This window comes from Lacerta agilis, chromosome 8 (genome assembly GCF_009819535.1).
Source record: "Lacerta agilis isolate rLacAgi1 chromosome 8, rLacAgi1.pri, whole genome shotgun sequence".
Lineage (NCBI taxonomy): Eukaryota > Metazoa > Chordata > Lepidosauria > Squamata > Lacertidae > Lacerta > Lacerta agilis.
In genome coordinates this window covers 70,182,004-70,202,416 of record NC_046319.1, presented here as the reverse complement: position 1 = coordinate 70,202,416, position 20,413 = coordinate 70,182,004, and the positions used below count along the sequence as shown (strand labels likewise).

General features: G+C 42.6%; 2 long non-coding RNA genes across 2 annotated transcripts; both read left to right on the top strand.

Moving 5' to 3' along the window:
• Positions 1-329: 329 nt before the first annotated feature.
• Positions 330-13,386, top strand: LOC117052351. Its single transcript, XR_004427249.1, has 12 exons — positions 330-378; positions 1,073-1,099; positions 2,052-2,075; positions 3,183-3,212; positions 4,309-4,341; positions 5,331-5,357; positions 6,875-6,901; positions 8,487-8,510; positions 10,036-10,056; positions 11,652-11,675; positions 12,344-12,367; positions 13,344-13,386. It is a non-coding gene; the product is annotated as an uncharacterized LOC117052351 (long non-coding RNA).
• A 2,600-nt stretch (positions 13,387-15,986) lies between these two features.
• On the top strand, positions 15,987-17,115 carry LOC117051625. Its single transcript, XR_004427198.1, has 4 exons — positions 15,987-16,013; positions 16,785-16,835; positions 16,921-16,959; positions 17,037-17,115. It is a non-coding gene; the product is annotated as an uncharacterized LOC117051625 (long non-coding RNA).
• The last annotated feature ends 3,298 nt before the right edge of the window (positions 17,116-20,413 follow it).

The window sequence follows — 20,413 nt, the reverse complement described above, 5'->3', positions numbered from 1 at the left end:
TACCAATTTCCATGTCATCCCTCTGTCCAAACAAAGCTTTGGGCAAGGGTAAATCATATAGGCTCACCAATCAGTGATCCACTGGGTTGCCAGGCCAGAAGTATCCCAGACCCCGAGACTTCAGGCCCCAAACCTGAAACCTAGGGGTGATGAAATATTGCTTGAGGAATTCCATGTCAGCTACAACCCCCAAACAGATCTACCTGAAACCAACATGCACGTTTAATATGCATAGGGATTACTTCCAAGAATAAGACTGTGTTTAAGGTTCAGGGCACCTAAACCAGTTTCATTTCTGATGCGGAAACAAACAAGACCAGATGACATTTTTTATTTGTATTTTTCTAGGATGGCGGTGAAGGGACAGCTGATGCATGGGTAAAATAACCTTTATTTACATGAAGTTGTGAATTCTCCTTGTGCCGGGTCTCAAACGGATGTTTAGGTCTGTCCACCAGTCACAGCTGAGTCCTGAACGAATTCAAGGGGAACTGGGAGTTGCTTGAGGTGGGCTGAAATAGGCCTATGGACTGTGGACCTGTCTGGGTAGCAGGGACATAGCAGGGGGGGGGGGCTATTTTCGGCACTGCCGGGGTGGAGCTGCAGGGGCGGCCAGCGAGGAGGGGTGTCACCCCCCTCGCTGGCCGCCCTTGCGGCTCCGCCCTGGCAGTCCCAAAAATAGTCCCCCCCTTCCAGTGGCTTTTTTCGCCGCGGCATAGAGGCAAGGTGCGGGCCAGGGAGGAGGGGTGACACCCCTCCTCGCTGGCCCGCCCCTCTCCCTGCCCCGACTTGCGCTCTGCCGAGGGAGCCCAGGCAGCAGCAGAGACTCCCGAAGCCGCCGCCCGGCACCCCTTCGTACAGCGGCTGCTCGCCCCCAGGGGTTCCTCTTGGCTTCCCGCCCTGGGCAGCCAAGGGGCTAGAAACGCCCCTGCTGGGTAGCTCAAAGCAATCTGGAGCTGTCAGGGGGCAGGCATCAAGTGGGAAGCAGGTGCAAGCATTGGGCAGGGAACTGGCTGGATTTTCCTGGGAGAAGGTGGCCTCTTTGAATAACCAGTGTCTCTTTCCTTTCTAGTGGGAAGAGCTCATCAACAGTGTAGAAGTAAGTATCGAGAAGGGTCTTCCTCCTCTGGCTTTTTCATACAATCTCAGTGCTGAGAAAGAGGTTAGCTAAAAACAAAGAGAAGTGAAGTTGGCTATTGGGTTGGATTAAAAAAAAAAATGGAGCCACTTCCGTTTAGCAGGGAGCATGCCAATACTTGTATCAAGATTACCTGGGTTCAGATCTCAGCCAGAAAATTCCCTGTGTGACCTCTTGCTCAGCTGGGTCTACCTCATAGGGTTGACATGATGATTAATGGGGAGGATTAGTTAGCCTGGCCTGAGCTTTTTGAAGGAAGGCAGGATGAAATGGAATCTTCATCTTCTTCTTCTTCTTCTTCTTCTTCTTCTTCTTCTTCTTCTTCTTCTTCTTCTTCTTCTTCTTCTTCTATCACTTGTAGCCAAGTAAGATTGTCTTAAACACGGTTTTAAAAGTGAGTCCGTAAGTGACTGTGGAGGCCAATCCTGGATCTACACATCCTTCCACAGTAAGGAAATAGGTTTCTGGACGGGAGTTGATCATGGTGAGGGTTTGCCAAGCGTGCCTTCCTCTTAGCATGTTTCTCCCTTTCATCCTGTATTCGAGCGTCTTCAAAACCCATGACACCTTTGGTAAAGGCTGTTCTCCAATTGGAGTGCTCACAGGCCAGTGTTTCCCAGTTGAAATGGAATATAAGTGTATGGAAACCATCCCTTTATAGTACTGCTGTTCAGACTTCCTTGGAGCTGTTATTTACATAAGAAAAGACCATGGGCTTCAAGAGCATTTGTGCAATTAGTATTTTGTCCAGTCTCTGGCCAAGGCCCTTCGATTCCACAAGCAATTCTTTCTGGGGGTATTTGCACATGAGCCTGAGCTTCTCATTTCTCTTGTGAAGCCAACAGAAACAAACGATGAATTTTTACATGATGACTACTACTAATACTACTAATACTGCTATTATTATTTGTAGAATGAGTTTGGCGGCAAAAGACAAGTGAGTATAAATCTCATTTCTCCAGTTGTGAAAGCTGTAACTTGGGGAGGAAAAATTGTGCATATAAGTAAAATGTCCTAAGACTTTATCGGGCTCGTAAGGGACTAAACATTAAATGAAAAATAATGGAATGGGAATCTTGATGGACTCCCCTGCTCAGCGCCTGAGGGCCCCAGTCTTGCCACTCACCACCTGGCCTAGGGAGGGGCCTGGTGGGCTCTATAAAGGATTGCTGTCGCCGCTGCTGCTGCTGGGCAGAGAGGGCTCCGTTGTTGTTGTCTTCTTTTTGTTTAAATTGCTGTGTTTTTTTTACCTATGTCATTTTAAACTGTGATATTAATGCTGTATTCTTAGTTTTAGTTTTTGATTTATGTGGAAATTGTTTTCCATTTGGTTGTGTATTTTTTGTGGTGGTTTATTTATTGTTTGTGACTTTTGTAATTATGTAAATCTTGTCATGTTGTAAGCCGCCTTGAGCATTGTTTTTAACTGTGGAAAGGTAGCGTACAAATAAAAAATGATGATGATGATGATGGTGATGATGATGATGTGGCTGGATGACTTGCAGCCTTCCTTAGATTTGGATGCTGCTCCTAAACTGGAGCTTTGTGCAAATGGCCAGTGTGGTGTAGTGGTTAAGAGTGCTAGACTTGTAATCTGGTGAACCGGGTTCGCATCTCCGCTCCTCCACATGCAGTTGCTGGGTGACCTTGGGCTAGTCACACTTCTTTGAAGTCTCTCAGCCCCACTCACCTCACAGAGTGTTTGTTATAGGTGAGGAAGGGAAAGGAGAATGTTAGCAGCTTTGAGTGATAAAGCGGGATATGAAATCCAAACTCTTCTTCTTCAACAGAAAGTGTTTGGGCATGTCAACACTTTTTTGGGGGGGAGGGGGATAATGCACCTCAGACATATTTTCAGAAAATGCATCTTCTGATATATTCTGTCCCAGTTCTATGACCTAAACTTGAAACTCAAAAGCCCATTTACCTTTCAGTGTGCTTAAGAATCAGTGTGTGCTAAGGAGTCTGGGCTCCTAGGCAGGTTCTTTTCTCATACTGAAACAAACAAGATCAAATAACATTTTGCATTTTTTACTTTTTGTAGAGTTCTTCGAAGCAATCAAGCCCAGGACTGGTAAAATACATTTTGTTCAATTAAGGTTGTGATTTCTGTATCAAGCTGGCACTAAGATTGTGGTCCCCTTGATTCTAATTCAGCCCCCAAGCTTAGAATTTTGCTCTAACAATGCAATCCTATGCATAACCTGAGAAGCAAGGCTGTCTGCACACTGCACCTTTAAAGCCCATTCAAAGCACCTTCTTTTCCTCAAGGAATTCTGAGCACTGTACTTGGTTAATGCCTTGCTGGGAATTGCATTTCTGTGAACGGCAAACTACGGTCCGTTGAGTGTGCTTTACAGATATAGTTTGCAAACAGCCTAAGTCCCATCATGTTCAGTGGAGCTTATACTCAGGTTAGTGTCCATAGGATTCTAGGCTAAACATACATCCCAATGCACAATCCTGAGCATGCCTATTCAGATGTAAGACCAGTTGAATTCAATGGACCTTGTTCCCAGGAAATTGAGTACAGGAATTCACCCACAGAGCATCGAAGGAAAGTTGCAAGAGGGAAGTATGACTAGTGATCTATTGTGGGGGGAGAGATGGAGTAGGTACACACATAAAAGACCCATGGGTACAACCCAACAATAATTTGGGATGAATCCCCATTGAAAAAGTTCTATATACAAATACCTAAGAGTCCTTTGGTTTCAACGGGTCTTAGTTGTGTCACAGTTGCTGGGCTGTGGCATTAACTATTTTAATTATTGTCACAGTTTTGTGTTCTTGTTCTTGCAAGGGGGCAATTTGGGGAAGGGTTGCTGGGACAAACATAAAGAAATGCATTTACATCTGGGATCTACCTGACCCCAGGACCCTTCCACTGACATTCTAAATAGGGCAACTGACCCCTGCCCTCGCCTCTGCATGCAGCTTGCTAGGTGAGTGTGGAACCATGTGATACTCATGTGGAAATTGGTGCTGTGAACCAATGCTGTCTGGCCAGTTCAGGTGTTGGATTTGTACACATATAGCGCTCATGAGATCTCTGACCATTGAGCCAACTGACTCCTTTCAGGAGGAGGCTGAATTCAGCTTCTTCTTTTGCTGGGGCCGGAGAAAAAGATCCAGTCTCTTTGAATAACCAATGTCCCTTTCCCTTCTAGCTTGGAGGATTTTTGGGAGGCAGAAGAAAACAAGTAAGTATGGAAGCAGCTCCCCCCCCCCTTTGGCTATTTTGAATAATCTCAGTATCTAGTGAAACAGGGGTTAGCTGATGGAACTTAAGTGCACACAAACCATCGCTTTTTACTTGGGGCCTGCTTAAACATTCAGCGGGATCAAGGTCACAGGCATTAATTGCATTTGTGCAATTAATACCATGTCTTAGAATCCTAGATTTGTAGAGCTGGAAGAGGCCCCAAGGATCATCCACCCCCTGCAATACAGGAATATGCAGCTGTCCCATACGAGAATCGAACTTGCAACCTTGGCACTATCAGCACCATGCTCTAATCAACTGAGCTATCCAGTCTTGTTTGGGGCTATGTCCCTCAGATGCTCAGGCAATTCTTGCTGGGGATATGTGTTTACCAGCCTGAGATTCTGTGCCATTTATCATATGGAAGCCAACAGGAATGAATCTTGATTCTGTTGAATGGATAAACAGGCCCTGACTAGGGGTGATGATGAGCGATAGAAGCTTCCTTTTTCTCAATTGCGAAAGGTGTAATTTTTGGAGGGGGAAGTGTGCATATAAACGTGTTGAAATGTATAAAGATTACATCAGGCTAGTAAGGGCTAAACATTTAAATGAAGCATAATGGGATAAGACTTTTGGCTTGAACTGACTGTATGTATCCTTCCTTAGAGTAGCAGGCTGATACTAAACTATGTGAAGATGGCAACTTGATATAGAGTAGGGAGACAAATTTACAAAGTGGCCTTCTTTTTCAAGGATGTGTGTGTGAGAGTAAATGATAAATCTCAAAAAAACCCAACAACATGATAAATCCCCCCCCCCCCGGCAAGGAACTCTGCCTCGGCTTTGTGACCTAAACAGATTTACTTGGAAGTAATAAGCCTATTTGATTACAAAATATAAATTTGTGCTTAAAGGTCTGTGCAGTTTCTTTTCCCGTCTGGACACAAACAAGATCAAATAATATTTTTATTTTTATTTTTGTAGAGTTCTTCAAAAGGAACACAAGGATGGGTAAAATAACTTTTGTTTTCCTGAGGCTGTGATTTCTGTGTCAAAATGCCACTGAGATCCTAGTTCCCTTGATTCCGATGCAACTTCAAAGGCATGTGTGCTTCATAGATTTCAACCTTCCCTTTTTTTGCGGGAAATTCCCCTATCAGTACTATACTATAGACTATAGTACTGATAGGGGAATTACCCGCAAAAAAGGGAAGGTTGACAGGTATGGTGTGCTTAGAACCACTCTCTAACAATGCTATCTTGTGCATATCTCCTTGGAATTACTGTAAGTCCTATTGTGTTCAGCAGGGCTTATTCCCAGGTAAGCATAGGATTGCATCCTTAATATATGAATTGCTGCACAATCCTATGCCCGGGTGCCTACACAGACCAAAGGCTGCGTACACACCATATACTTAAAGCACATTCAAACCACATCTCTCCCTCTCAAAGAATCCTGGGAATTGTAGGATTAAGTTTTACTGGGAATTGTAGCTATGTGCGAAGTAAAGTTTTGTTCCCTGGGGGGAAGTGTGCTTTAAATGTATGGTGTTCAATGGGACAGCAAATGGGGGTATAGAATTTCACCCTCAGAGCATCAATGGAAAACCTCAAGAGAGAAACATAAAGGCTAGTGGTCGGTAGAGGGGAAGAGATGTGTTAGGCACAGGCAAGAAAGACCCAGAGTGCACATACATCATGAGAAGTAGTGGATACAACACATCATAAGAAATAACAGGTACAATGCTTCATGAAGAGCTCCCCTTGTAAAAAAAAGAGCAAAATGTGAGCTTCCTATCACTTAACAGATAAACTGATTTCCATGGGACTTAGCTATGATTTCATTCTGATGGATTTAACTTGCCTTAACTCCTTTAATGATTGCTGCGGTATTAAGTGTTCTACCCATCCTATAAGGCTTCCCCTCTTTGCCCAACGGTAGGGCCGGCCCTGGCTATTGAATACAAAGTGGGAAAGCTGCACGGATTGAGGCAGGATGGTGGGGGTGGGGCAGGGGCAGGGGCACCAACTTGAATAAAATATTGTGGGGACCCAGGTAAACCCCGCCCCACATTTTCACATGATGCACTGCACACAAATCATTTGAATGGGAATGCCCATCAACTTTGTGGGGCCCCCGGCCCCTTCAAATATTTTATGGTGGGGAATGAAGCCCCCCACAGCCCCTAGGAGTTGGTTCCTAGAGTGTGGGGTGTGTGTGTGTGGGGTGTGTTTTCCCACTGCACTTTAGGATATCCATGCCCAAGTGGTTCTTAAATCTATGTGTGAAACCCCAAAGCAAGAAAAGCAGGGGTGGGGGATTTGCAAGGAAAAGTGGGGGCAGCAAATAAATGAAAATTTCCCCGTTTCCTTGGAAGAAGTTGCCATAGAGGTTCCAATGTATGTGGTTGTGTGCAGCATTCCCCATCTATATGGCACCTGCTGTTACAAATAAATTGTGAAGCGGTTTACGAAAACACCCCCCCCAAAAAAACTTTTAGAATAATCTATGTTTTTTCCCCTTCTAGTGGAATGATTTTTGGGGAGGCACACCAGTAAGTATACAAAAGGGACTTTCTTCTCTGGGTGTTTCCTATCACCTCAATATCTAATATTGAAACGGCTCAGCTGAATGAAAAGATGTGATGAAAGGATGGAGTTTCCTGCTTGGCAGGGGGTTGGACTGGATGGCCCTTGTGGTCTCTTCCAACTCTATGATTCTATGATTGGGCCAAATTACTAGCATGTCACGACTTGAAGCAAGAAATTGCAAAACATGTCACATGTAAGCCGTTTTGGTTAGAAGATGATGATGAATGTTACTAAATGTATTACCACCCATCACCAGCCAGTAGGGGCGTAGGAAGGGGGATGTGAGGGGTGCGGCCCACCCCGTGTATAATCCCTGAGGGGGTGACAAAATGGCACACCGCGGGGGGCAGCACTTACCGTGGGGCCTGGCCTGCAGTGCATCCGAGCCATGCATATCTCCTGGGAGTGATGCGGTGGCTCAGGGCCCTGTGCTGCCCGAAATGGCAGTGTGGGGCTTGTGCCCATCAAGCGAACTCTGTGGGCGGCTTGTAGCGCTGCCCCCCTGGGTGGCTTGCCCTGTCCTTGCTGCTCCAGGTGTCAGAGCAGCTAGCTATGCCCCTGCCAGCCAGTCCCTGAATTTAAATTTCAAAACTTAAAAGCAATTAAACTACTGTACAGTATAGAATGAGTCCTGAAAGCACACATCTCAAGGGTCAAAATGCCGAGACGAAGAGATGCATGATTCATCTCAACTTATGTGAACATTAAGAGGGAAGCTTTGCTCCTGTTTGGCTTTGGAATAGGACATTCCTGGACCAAATCAGACTAGGACATTTTTTTCCTCCTTGGTTGATTGAAGGTGAAGAGAGAAGAAAATGATGTTCTTTGCTCTTCAATTAGGATGTTGTTCATCATGCCACAAGCCGTAATAAAAAATCAGCATCATAAATGAATTAGGCAGGATTCTTTGAGAAACAGAGAGTTAAAATTGGAATGATTCTCTAACTCAAGGAATTGGCAGACTTTAGGCTTGTGGGACCTACTTTGTTTTTACTAGAATCACAGGAGCCACCAAACAGAACCAAGGCACAAAAGACATGCACTTAGAATTAAATAATTCTCAGAATTGGTTCCGAGCAGTAGTGGTCTGTGAGGAGAGGCAAGGGCACTTACCCAACCTCTTATCACCAGTGTCCCTGCACCTTACTTGGAGAGAGAGACTGCAAGGGAGAGGGGAGAACTGTGTGATGCAAACACACCAGCTGAGCAAGTTTCTGCCAACCTCCCTGGCTCCTCAACCCTCTCCCCTCGGGGTAAGAGTCAGCAATGCCATTGGCAGGAGGTCCAGTAAGCACTGTTCTGCCTCCACTCTGGCTCCTCCCAGTTCTAACTGTGCTCACAAATCCATCACTGGTCCCCCAGCTCCAGGTTTCTTCATTTCAGCAGTATAAGCCAAGTGACTGTGATAAGTTTCTTTTTCTCTCTCTCTTCTGATTGTGAAACTGTATGTTTTGTAGGAAAATGTGCAAAGGTTGTATCAGTTTAATTGCTCATGTGGAAGCAAATAGGAAAAAATAACATCTATTCCCCCCCCCCCCCTTCTTGTAGTTTGGTTTGTTCGGCAGAAGGAATGTGAGTATAACAGGTTTCATTTCTGATTGTAATCTCTTCTCCTTTTCCTTTCTTTGGGCCAGCACCTTGAATATGTGGGCTTATGATCCACCCCTTCCATATTCATGCACATGGACACACAGAGAGAATTATTGTCAGGATACAGTGGTGCTTCCCACGAGTAATGACTCTTGACTCCCGATCTGTATATTTACATGGCTTTATTATACAGATGTGTACAAGTCAGAGCTAAGGTTCTAGTGTCCATTCAGTCACTTTCAGATTCCGGAAGTGGTGCTCGGCGGGAACGCCTCCAACACAGTAGTTGGGGAACCCCAAATCTCCTCCTCTCTTCCTTCCATTTGATTCCCCTACGTTGTTGAGGTGACGGGGCTGCCACCTCCCCCTCTGTTCCCGAGCTGCTCAGTTGGCTGCTCAGGTGGCGTTCGGGCTCTTTAGAGTCTGACAGCCCCTCCACCATGCCGCCCTGTTCCTGCTCGTCACTGTTGCCTGCCGTGCTCGGACTCTCAAGGCGTTGCTCGGAAACCTCAGCATCCGACACCCCTCTCACCCCCTCATCATGCGCTCTGATGATCCCCGGTGGTCCCCTGACAATTATTGCGTCCTTTTTTCCCCTCTTCAATTATTGGATCTAAGTTAAGCATTGGAACTTTGCCTTGTGCTACTTACATATCACCAAAAAGAGAGAGCAGAAGATGATACAGACCTGCATAATTTAGTTGTAGAGTTGGAAATTAGAGATAATTTATATAATTTAAATAGAACACAGTACATCTTACCCTCATGGAAGAAGATTGTGACCAGGTGGCTGGTGTGTCTGCTCAGTCTGTTGTCTGGGCCACTTCAAAACATCTGCTTTCCCTTTTAACAGTACGTTTTCTTTAAACTGGACTGGTTCCTGAGTCCCTCAAACAGAAGATTGAAAGGCAACAACACAGCAAAAATACACATTCTGTAGTTTTAAAAGAAGTTGTATAGAACATATTGGTCACTATATAAGTCAAGTTAATTGTGCCCCCCCCTTTTATATAAAATAACCAAAAACTCTGGAAATGTAATTTTGGAAAGTGAAAGAGTATATACTAAAGAGAATGTGCAAAGATCATATCAGGCTAGTAACATGCGAAACAATAAATGAAATACAATGGGATGAGATTGAAGGGGATGGACTTACTTGTAGGCCTTCCTTAGATGCTAAATTAGAGTTGTGTGCAGATGGCCTCTCTTGAGCGTGTGCAGAAAATTCTACAAAATTGCCTACTTTTTCTGAGCTTGGGTGGGTGAGAAAAAATAAATCTCAAAAATGTTCTTGGAAAAAGAACCTTATGAGGAATTCTGGCTCAGCTCTATGACTGAAACAGATTTACTCAAAACTAAGAAGCTCTTTTAATTGTATTGGGGGTTGCTTCCAACAACTAAGAGTGTGCTTAAAGATCTGTACACATAAGCAGTTTCATCTTTTATGTGGAAAGCAACAAGATCAAGTAACTTCTCCTTTCTTTCTTTTCTTTTTCCTTTTTTGCAGACTGACGACTCCCCAAATTGGGTAAAATGCTTAAATATATATATATGTACCTGACATTGTGATTTCTGCATTAAGTTGACACTTATATCCCAGTCCCCTTGATTTCAATGCAGCTCCCAAGTTATATGTGCCTATAATCACACTTATAACAATGGAATCCTACGTATTCCTTCTCAGGATACAAATGCAATAAATAGATAAACAAAGTAAGCCCCACTGACTTCAATGTAACTTAGTCCAAAAAGACATTGGGTATAAAATTTCACCCTCGGAGTGTCCCAGAAGGAAATTTTCTAGGCTAGTGGTCTGTTGGCAGATGAGATAGGCACAGAATGCACATATACCTTAAGAAAGAGTGGGTACATCACAATGAGGTGTGACAAATTCCCATTTAAAAAGCCATAACGTGGGCTTTCTAAATATGAATATTCAAAAATTCCATTGATTTAAAAGAAACTCAGGCTGTGTACACATTGCCATTTATTCTGGCTTGACTGCACTCCCGCTGCTGGTTTTTGACATTAGCCACAACCCAATATCTGTCCTGTAGCTTCTTGGGACATACTGCCATTTGACGTACCTCCCCTCAAACCAGCTTCTATCCGATTTGAAAATGGCAGCCACATGCCCTTTGCACCTGAGTTGGGCTGTTTAGATTTGGGGCAGCTGTTATGAATGCACAGATGACAGCTTCGTGAATAGGAGTTTGGGAGTGGGCTTAAAGCAGCAGGGACGCCAAACAAAGAATGCACATTGGGTGAAGACATCCCGGCCTCCTCTTTAGCGTGTACAGCAACGTGCTAATTTGACTTGAAACAGAGTGGGTGGGTGGGAGGGAATAGCCTTGCTGCATTTTAAGTCACTAACGTGTACGAAGCAGGAGTTGTTACTTCCTTCTCTGGTGGGTCATGGCGCTATTTGTTTTCACGATTGCCACAGTTTTAAGCTCATCGTTATTCTTGCAGGGCTGCTTGGAGAGAGTTGTTGAGACAAACATGGGATCTACCCGGCCCCCAACACCCTTCTGCTGAAATTCTAAATGGGGGAGCTGACCCTTGCCTTCCTTCAGGGATGTCCTAGGAGGGGCATCTACCTGCACCTTGCTAGCTCAGTGTATGGAAGCACGCGATACTTACGTGGGAATGGGTGCTGTGCACAACGCACACGGCTGATTCCACATATGTAGCCTCCTTGATCCTTAGAGCCAACTGGCAGCTTGGGAGATGGAGAGGCTAAACTGAGGTTCTCCTTTCTCATATTGTTGAAGATCCCACCTGGCTTGCAGGTGTGCATTGCAGCCATTGCTGTACAAGCAGCTAGATCGGGGCCTTAGGCAGGGCTTGCTTTAGACATTTTCCTGGCTGAGGCAGAGCACCAGGTGTGTCTCTCTCCTTCCTCTACCAACAATTTCTACCTTTTCATGACACCCAAGACCTGATGTCTGAAGTGGCTACCTCACTTTGCCTAAAGCTATGAATGGCCTGGCCGTAGAACACAGACTGGGTGGGTGAGGCAGGTCCCCAAGCTGCATTTTTGGTTCTGGGTGTGAGTTTACCATCTTAACCCCATGTCTGGAATCTCTCCTCTTTGAATAACCTACATTATTTCCCCTCCAGATGAAAAGATTAATGGAGATGCCGGTGAGTAAATGGAAAGGTTTTTCTTCTCTGGTTGTTTCATATAATCTTAGTGCCCAATATTGAGATGTGTTAAGCTGAATGAAAAGTTGCAAAGACAGCTACTGGGCTAAATGTAATATAAGTAGATATAAACCACCCCTTATCTCTCTTCCCACCACCTGCCCCGGGACAGTTTATACATTCAGTGGAATCAAATAGGGCTGTACCACTTTAGGCTACAAGTGGTGGGTGGAGTAGTTTACATCTGAATGCTCCTCTAACTCAGACATGGCTTTGCTTCCGCTAGAATCCCAAGACCCACCAAGCAGAACTAGGTGCAAAAGACACAGACTTGGAGTTAAGTAATTCCAAACCCAATAATTTGTTCTGAGAAGTAGGGCTCAGCTATTGTGCATAGATGTTAAAAAAATTGGAGACCACCGTAAAATCCTGAAATTCCCCATTGTATAATGGAATTCCTCAGTAACTCCTCAGTGTTGCCTTCTGGGATATGTTATCTACGTTGGAGTAGGATGGCTGAAATACAGTACCCCTAATCCCCAAAGACCCTCTATCTAGAAGGTAACCATATTTAGTGATAACAAAATCCACCAAGGGATCCAGAAGGATGTCTTGTTTGCTCTTACAAAGTTAAGAACTCTGAATAATTTATTCCTTTTTCCTTATAGATGACTCTCTTAGAAAGAGTGAAAGTAAGTACAGTATATGGAAAATGCTTTCTGTATTAACAGATTCATATAATTTCAGTGTCTCATCCTGAGCCAAGGGTTTCAGTAATGGAGAGTGTGTGTGTGTGTGTGTGTGTGTGTGTGTGTGTGTGTAAAGATTGGTATTGGTTTGGATTTTAGCCAGTGTGATATAGAGAATGACAGAACTGGAGTGGTGAAACCTTGATTTAAAGCTCTGATTAGCCTTGTATGTACCCATGTAAACTTTTGGGTCAAAGATAAAATACTCAGAAATACCGGTAACCTATTTTCCACATTGTATTTGTCCTGTAACACAGCTGATCAAAAACCACAACAAAAACTAACAATGGCAGACACAAATCATACACACATACATACGTCAAATTATTTATGCAATTTTGTAACTTGAAATTAATGTTAAGATCCACTGAGTTCAATGAGACTGACTCCCAGGTTTGCATGTATAAGATTTTTAGCTAAATCTACAAAAGTTAAGCATTTCTAGCAACCTACTGAAATTAAACCAGTCATTCCAGTACATAAATATGGCTGTGCTGGCAGAGGCTGATGGGAGTTGTAGTTCAACAGGTCTTAATGTTACCACATTGGGAAAGGGGTAGCACACAAAACCCCATGTCTCCAACACAACCAGACTGATGTTTCCAGCTTAGGCAAAATTCCTGAGTAGAGTTATTGAACCATGGGTGGTGTTTGTTCTCAGAAAATATGACAGGTTTATTTCTTATCATTGAGGGCCCATCCACACTTTCATTTGTCCCATGATTTCAAGTCACAAATTTGAGATGTGGTTGTTTGTTGTTTTTGTTCCACCGCTTTCCCTGGGGAAACCTCCTGCTGAATCGGAACAAATAGAACCCACAGAAAACCCAATGGGCCCTGAAATAATGGGCACCTTTCTGCTACTTTAGGAATCATTTTCATAAAGTAACTCCTACTACCCCCTCTTTTTATTTTATAGGAAGCATTTTCTAGAAAGAATTCTCAAAACGTGAGTACAATGGGCGGCGGGGTGGGGGGTGGGGAGGATGCTAACAATTCTGCTATTCCAAAGGGAAGCAAGGTTTGGCATGAATGTGAAGAGCCTTCCAGTTCTCTTCTTAAGTTTGCAAAATAATTTCCCCCCCTTCCAGTAGCACCTTAGAGACCAACTAAGTTTGTTATTGGTATGAGCTTTCGTGTGCATGCACACTTCTTCAGATACATGAAAGCTCATACCAATAACACAAAAGCTCATACCAATAACAAACTTAGTTGGTCTCTAAGGTGCTTCTGGAAGGAATTTTCTTTAAATTTTCTTTTGACTACAGCAGACCAACACGGCTACCTACCTGTAACTTAAGTTTGCAGCTAGAGCAATTCCACAGCTTTTTGTCCCAGAAAATGAAAAGGTCACATACTGCCAGGGTCACCAGATGTGTTGGATTTGTCAGGTTGACTTTGATACTCCTGGGCACGGTCAATGAATTGGCTGCAAGCAAAGGAATTGGGCATTTGCGTCTTTCTAAAAGAATAGAGGGAATCAGTTTAGATGTTACTGTGTCTATGTTGCAGTACAATCTTTGTATAAAAGACTGGCAATCACTGACAAGGTACCGTATATGGCAAGATTGGTGCATTTCCCCTAGAAAAATAGGTGCTGGTACTCACCCCAAAGTTGTTCCAGTATGTGTCACGCTTTTTAACAACAACAAAAAGATGTACCATTGAGTACCCCCTGAAAAAAAAAAGGCACTGGGCAAAATGATAGCAAGAGGAGGCAAGGTACTATACCAGTCTGTGATACAAATATTGTACTGTAACAATACTGTCTGAACTGAAATAAATCACAATCAATGAGTATTTTTAAAAATATGGGAAGACAATAGGTGGTTAAAATGTTTCAGGCCAGCATTGTTTGGATTTTCCAGAATACCTGAGAGAACAAATGGTACCAATTCAGGGGTGAAATGGCTATAAAAGCCTTGGTGAGGAACTCAGGTTTACCAATGCACAATGGGTAAAATAACCCAATTTAATGAAAGCAACGATGAAGAAAATTATTTATTACCTGCCCTCCAACCCAAGGTCCCAGGACAGGTCCCAGCAATTGGAAAAAAGTCAAAAACAATTTAAAACAAATTACAATCATAATGATAGGGTGGGCCCCAAAAATATACATCTCAAGTGTCCAAGGCAAGCATAGAATGAAGTGTCTCCAGGATTCTTCAAAAACTGCTTAGTGAAGGCACCAGATGCATCTCTGTGGGGAAGGAATTTCAGAACTTAGGGGCTGCCATGGTCTGAGAACGCCTTTTCTCACCCATCTCCACTGAGCTTCTGAAGGTGATGAAACTACCAAGAGGTCTCCCTCTGCAGAACTTGAGAGGGACTGTAAGGAAGAAGGTGCTCTTTCAGATATTTGGGGCCCAAGTTCTTTAGGGCATTAAACAGTAGCATGAGCATCTTCGTTTGGGCCTGGGAACAAACTGGCAACCAATGCAGCTGTTGTACAACAGGGCTCATATCTAAATGAAACCCCAGCCAGCAATCTGGCTTCATTTTGAACCAACTGAAGTCGTCTTCAAAGGCAGCCCCACCTAGATCACATCACAATAGTCCAGTTTGGAAGTTAACGGAGTACATAGCACAGTGGGCCAAAAGGGGCCCGAGCTGGGGAACCAGCTGGAGCTGGAAAAAGGCAATCCTAGCCAATGGGGCCACCTGAGCCTCTGGTGAGAGTGTTAGATACAAGAGAACAGCCAAACTATGGACTTGTTGCTTGTAGGAGAGTGCAACCTTGTCTAGAACAGCCCATCTCTCCACCTCCTGCATTTGAGAACTCAGGACACAGAATACCACCATCTTTTCATAATAGCTCTCTTAAGGAACTGAAGTAATTAACTCTTCATTTCTTTCTTATCTCCCCCCCCCCCAAGAATAACCAATATCAATGGCCGTTTCATGTAAGTAGTGCCAATTTTCTTTCCTGATTTCCTGAGATCTTTTGATGAAGGGTGGTATATAAATTTGACTAATAATAATAATAATAATTGCATTAAAGTAAACATTTGTGCATAAAGCACAACAAGCAACTCCTGGCTTCTTTGTTTATTACTTTTCTTATGGCCAGTTCACATGTACTGTATGTACATTGTTAGGGACAAAATGTAGGAGTTGGTTTTTTTATTATTATTATCTTATGCATGAGAAGATCATTCAAGAGGCCACCACTGCCTTATACTGATTCAGATAATGTGCACCTACAATATGCCTGCAAATTCCATCTGCTGCCTTGAAAGGGGGTGAATATATATATATATATATATATATATATATAGAGAGAGAGAGAGAGAGAGAGAGAGAGAGCTGATTTTAGATTCCCCATTACAGTGAATGGGGGAAAGTTGGGCCTTGCTTTTAACAGACTGTATTTGGTCCTGATCCCAAGTTGAATTATAAAGATGCTGAAACAGATCAAGCTGCTTCCCAAAGATACAAGGCATATCTTGTCGTTGGCACACTCGCCTAATGCCTATATAAGTCTGGACTTCTGCCATGCTTTTTTTAAAAAATATGTTTATTAAAAAAACTAACAATTTTTTAAAAATTACTATTTCTGTAGAGTAACGCTGGTACTTACCAACAACCGGTGAGTATGACAAATTTGGTTTGCCTTCTTGTTTCATATCCTATGATAGCTAAGTGAGCTACCATATATATATAAGTCATAGAGTTATAGAGCTGCACATGATCCAAAGAGTTGAAAAGCTATTTCCATGTGCCTAAGAGGCCGTTGGACTTGTTAGGCAGCAATCCATCACTTCCTCATGCCTCAGGATATTTCATTTTTGGAGTAAAAAGTGTGTTATATGGCAAAGGAATCCAGTGGGGTGAATCCAAATTTTCTCTGGGTGCTTATACTTAGACTGGGCTTGCCTAAAGTATATATTTGGACTCACATGCTCCTATTGCCTCTAATAAGCAGGTATGCCCCCTACTTTCTGGTACGTCACGGGCAACCCCTCACTTTACAAACTCTTGCATGATACCCGTGTTCTTCACAGAACTCATCACTAAAAAAGCTGTTATTGCATCATCTTTTTTTAAAAAAATCAAGACTTTATTATGAAGCTAAAATAACAATCCAGTAAGAAATATGAAGTAAAGGAAAATGAAAACAAAAAAACAGGGTTCACAGAGATTACACAGTGAATCTGAAATAGTAAAAAACAAATGTTATGAACACAAAGTAAAGCCGTATTTCATTGGGACTTGCCTTCCGCATGTTTGGCCTATCATGTAAGTAACAAATGGCAGTCAAATGGAGGTAAAATCCATAGGTTTAGCTGCACCCTTAATTTATACACCGGTTTCTCAGAAATGAAAATAATGCAAACGGTTCATTCCTTTTCTTCTTCAGCCTCCCCCACCACCTCAGCAGTATCCAGGAGCAGGTGTATATTTATATGCTGTGAGTATTAATTTACTACCAAAAGGATTTCACATCATTTGGATTGTTTTTTAAATGTAAGCATTTACCTCCCTTTCTCATTTAGCCCGCTCCTCCACCACCAAATCAAGGAAATGGACAGCCTGTAAGTATTAGTTTCTTAGAACAAGATTTAAGTAATTTTATTTTATATGCAAGCATTTACTTTACTTTTTCTTTCAGGGTTCTCAGCCATATGCAGGATATCGACAGCCTGTAAGTATTAGGCCACTTCCAGACTGATGCTATTTTTGGATGGGGTTCACTCAGAAACCAGAAAATTCAGGTTGAACAGTTAAAGCTGATTTGAATCCCTTGCACAACATTCCTTCCTCCACCCTTCTGCAAATTAGACTGTTTGCAATAAGGAAAGTAACAGGAAAAGTGTGGGATGACTCTAGCTTGACACACTATTTTATAACCTCCCAGCAAACAAACCATAATGAATGTCCAAAAACCCAGTCCTTCCTTCTCTTTCAGTCTCCCCCACAATTTTCAGGATATGCACCACCTGTGAGTATCAATTTCCTAGAAACAAGATTCTGCATGATTTGCATTGTTTTTGAAATGGAAGCATTTTCTTCCTTTTCTCTTCCAGCCTCCTCCTCCACCCAGTGGAAGTGATCAACCTGTGAGTATTAATTTTCTACAAGCAGGATTCTATATATTTTGCCCTCTGTTGCTATAGCACAAGTAATCCACTTTATAAAAGAATTTGAGGCTGTGTCCACATTTCCATTGATCATACATTCACTGCATTTCCAGTACTGTTGTTTTTTTTATTCCATATTCACATGACATTATATTAGATGCATGGGCACCCTGTAATTTATTGTGAAATATTACCATTTGTTGCATTGTTTCAGGATGATTGGATTAAGCCAGCCATTCCTATAACACTAAGCCATGCTCATGTCAACAGCCAGATGGAAAGTGCTGTGAAATGCTTTGAGGTGGTAATGTGAACATACCCCGACTCTTTATGTTTTGGAAAGTGAAATGCAATGAAAAAATGATTAATGGGAAGATTTTTTTTTTAAAAAAAAGCAAACCAGGATATATGCAGGACGGATGTTCATTATCATTTAATTACCCTACAGACAAATCAGAACAAATGCTCAATAAAGGCCAGGCACAATTTGCAAAAGCTTTGAAGAAGCAAATCAGGATGAACACTCAATAAAAAAGTCATCTGGAGGAGCACTTGATTTCCTACAAAAAGTATTTTATATTTGTGTATTGTTTTAGAATGCAAATGTTTTCTTCCTTCTTTCTTTCAGTCATCGGTATCATTTGGAATATATGGACAACCTGTGAGTATTATTTTCCTACCAACATGATTTTACATCATTTGCATTGTTTTTGAAATAGAAACATTTCCTTCCCTTTCGCTTTTAGCCTCCTCCCCCACCAAATCAAGGAAATGGACAGCCTGTGAGTATTACCGGTAGTTTCTTAGAACAAGATTTTAAGTCCTTGTTATTGTATTGGAATGCAAGCATTTTCTTCCCTTTCTCTTTCTGGGTCCTCAGCCATATCCAGCATATGGACAGCCTGTAAGTATTTGGCCACTTCCAGACTGATGCTATTTTTGAATGGGGTTCAGTCACATACCGTCAAGTTCAGGTTGCACAATTAAAATGATTTGATGCCCTTGCACAACATTCCTTCCTCCACCCCTCTGCAAATTGGTCTGTTTGCAATAAGGAAATAACAGGAAAAGTGTGGGATGACACTAGCCTAACACACTGTTTAATAACCTCCCGGCAAACAAACCATAATGAATGCCCAAAAAACAGTCCTTCCTTCTCTTTCAGCCTCCCCCACCATATGCAGCATATGGACCACCTGTGAGTATCAATTTCCTAGAAACAAGATTCTGCATGATTTGCATTGTTTTTGAAATGGAAGTATTTTCTTCCTTTTCTCTTCCAGCCTCCTCCTCCACCCAGTGGAAATGATCAACCTGTGAGTATTAATTTCCTACAAACAGGAATAAACAACTGATGTTGTTTTCCAACCTCCACACAATTTTCCTGCAAATTGTTTAGGTTGAATGTTAAATAAGGAGGCTGGCTGCAACCTTAACTCCTTACAAATCAGTTTTGCAGTCATTCCCATCCCCTTCTCTTTCACCTCTTCTGTATTAGGGTGCCTCTGGATTGTCAGTATTTTTCAGGAGGGATTCAGGCACATAGCATAACTTTAGCTTAGAGCAATTAAAGTAGATTAAAGGCATCTGTTGCTATAGCACAACAAATCCACTTTATAAAATAATTTGAGGCTGTATCCATACTTTCGTGTATCATACATTCACTTCATTTCCAGTGCTGGTTTTTCATTCCATATTCACATGACATTATATTAAATGCATGGGCACCCTGTGATTTCAAATGTGGAACCTTGGGTGTTGAACGTAATCCATTCTGAAAGACCATTCGACTTCCGAAGCATTCGACAACTGAGGCACAATGGGCGGTCGGCAATTTCAATGGAGAAAATTGAGAAATGTGCCTCGGAAGCTGTTCGATAATGGAAGCAATTACTTCCGGGTTTTCGGCGTTCGAAAACCGAAACCTTTGGCTTCAGAGACACTTGAAAACTGAGGTTCCACTGTATTACCGTTTGATGCATTATTTCTCAAACCCATTTCAGGACGATTGGATTAAGCCATTCCTACGACACTAAGCCATGCTCATGTCAACAGCTAGATGGAAAGTGCTGTCAAATACTTTCAGGGGGTAATGTGAACACACCCTGACTCTTTGTGGTTTGGAAAACGAAATGCAATGAAAACTGATTAATGGGAAAATGAAAAAAACAAGCAAGCTAATTGGGATGATTGCAGGATGAATGCTCATTATCATTTAATTGCCCTACAGACAAATCAGAACTAATGCTCAGTAAAGGCCAGACGCAGTTCACAAAAGGCTTGAAGAAGCAAATCAGGATGAACATTCAATAAATAAGTCATCTGGAGGAGCACTTGATTTCTTACAAAAAGTATTTTATATTTGTTTATTGTTTTGGAATGTAAACGTTTCCTTCCTTCTTTGTTTCAGTCTGCGGCATCAGTAGGAATATATGGACCATATGTGAGTATTATTTTCCTACCAGTGTGGTTTTACATCATTTGCATCATTTGTTTTTGAAATACAGTGGTACTCTGGTTACGAACTTAATTCGTTCCGGAGGTCCATTCTTAAGCTGAAACTGTTCTTATCCTGAGGCGCGCTTTTGCTAATTGGGTCTCCTGCTGCGCGTGCGCCTCTGGTGCATGATTTCCATTTGCATCCTGGGGCAAAGTTTGCAACCAGGAGCAGCTACTTCCGGGTTAATGGAGTTCGTAACCTGAAGCATTCGTAACCAGAAGCATTCATAACCAGAGGTACCACTGTAGAAGCATTTCCTTCCCTTTCTCTTTCAGGATCCTCAGCCATATGCAGGATATGGACAGCCAGTAAGTATTAGGCCACTTGCGTGTAGAGGTCCCCAAGACCACCCCCTGAATAACCCACACAGCACACAGGAATTTTGTTTAAGGTTATTGGCATAATTTT